Below are 1,933 nucleotides of genomic sequence, written 5' to 3'. Positions count from 1 at the left end.
ACACACACACACACACACACATATACATACATACATATATATACACACACATACATATATATCATATATATATAGTCATTTCTATTTTCCAGATAAGCAAACCAAATCATCAAAGTCAGAATTATATTCGTGACACAGCAGACATTAAACCTCTGTTCAAGTTCAGGCCAGAGAACTTTTTGTCTGTAGGAACCACTGCCCCATATTCTGTATTTATTATCCTGCTTATGACTTAGACCTCAGACATTAACCTCAAACTTAGTTTTGGGATCTAGATATAACTATAAAGGGAGAGAGAAAGAAAGAGGAGATGGTGTTTTCAAAGGGTTTATGACAGCACAGATACACACACATACATAAAGTTACATAAATCTGAAGAGTAAATATTTTCTGTGTATTTACACACACAGAGGCAAACATTGCAGAGTGCATGTGTGCACGTGCACAGAGTTGTGTCATAATATGTAAAGAATTTATTTTTCATACCTTTCCTGTGGAACTGTGGATACCTGCAGATTTTTGTTGAGCTCAGGGTACTCATTGTTCCTGTGCCCTACGGAGGAATGTCTCAAGAGGAGTGTGGCTTGTTTGTCAAATACTCACCTGAGACCCACCACTTCTAGGAGGAAGTGAAGGGCTCTACGCTGGCTTGCCCTCGCTGGGACACCTTTGGGGAATCGAAAAGCTCACCCCAAGCTAAGAGAGAGTTAAGGGGTGTATGATCTAAATATGAGAATAAGGATGAGTGTTAAACAGCTGTTAAAAGTGTGATATCTTGCATCACCACGTAGTTTAGCTTCCCCAAGTAATTTTATAAGACTGGACATTCTTTGTAAGAATTATATGTTCTTAGTAGGCTCAACACAGTAAGGGTGACTTTGTTTATGTGGTACCGTCATACCCCAAGAGGATTCCGGCAGCTCTTGGCTATACGAGGAAGTGAAAAACAGTGGTGACCCAACAGAAGGGAAGCACTATTATCAACCATTACTCGAGGGCACCCACACAGAGGGGAGCAGCTGTTGCAGGAACTGTAAGAGGGCGCCAAGGGAAGTGACTAAGCAGAATCACAGAACGGGGGTCCCTAGAGAGCATTTCTTCCTTCCGGTCCTCTTTCGGAGTGAGTTCATGTTAAGAAAAAGTCAATCCATATTTTCTACTTATCAGCAGTATGAGAGGGGAGTGAAGTTTCTTATCAAAAAAGTGGTGAAGTTAGAAGCCCAGAAACTCCAAATTAAAGTTTATGTCAACACAGAGACTCTGCTCATGGCTTCTCAGCCTTGGGAGTGGACTCAAGGAAAGTGCTGCAGAAATAGAAGGTCGTGAGCGGTAACTGATTCCTCTTGTAACCTTACATTAAAATCAACAGAACTTCTGTTAACAGCCCTTTTCTCCTCTATTTCAGGTACAAACTGGAAAACAATTATTGAGTTTGAAGGGCGTACTTTGAACAAATTCCTTGCATCTGGGAAAGAATTTTTTAACACTATCATTCCTGGGATCAGCAGGCTCCCCAATCTTTTAAGAAGCCCCAACAGTCATGAAAAATAGAGACCAGTATATAAGAGAGGAGTGTTCAGTTAATCCATTGTTTTACTAGATTTCTTAGGTTTAAATGGGTATGAAATTCAGCTGCTAGAAGTGCTGTCTGTGTCTCTCATCTTTGTTCTTAGGTATAACCACAACTCTTCAATTACACCTAATCTCTAGTCTCTAATTCATCCATTTCTCTGTTTTTCCCTCGAACATTTTAAATGTTAAGTTAGCCATGCCCCCAAATTCATTTTATGAGACATATGTTTTTCCAAAGCCAATTCATTTATAACTATCTAAGAAGATGATATCTTCATGCTAAGTACAGTTGTACTTTTGCTACTTGATGGGCAGCCTAACTATTTGGCAGGTCTCCCTCAGCTTTTTTTTTTTTTTTCAT

Source organism: Propithecus coquereli, unplaced genomic scaffold, assembly GCF_000956105.1.
Source record: "Propithecus coquereli isolate 6110/MARCELLA unplaced genomic scaffold, Pcoq_1.0 Scaffold176, whole genome shotgun sequence".
NCBI classification, from domain to species: domain Eukaryota; kingdom Metazoa; phylum Chordata; class Mammalia; order Primates; family Indriidae; genus Propithecus; species Propithecus coquereli.
Note: the sequence above shows the minus strand (reverse complement) of the source record.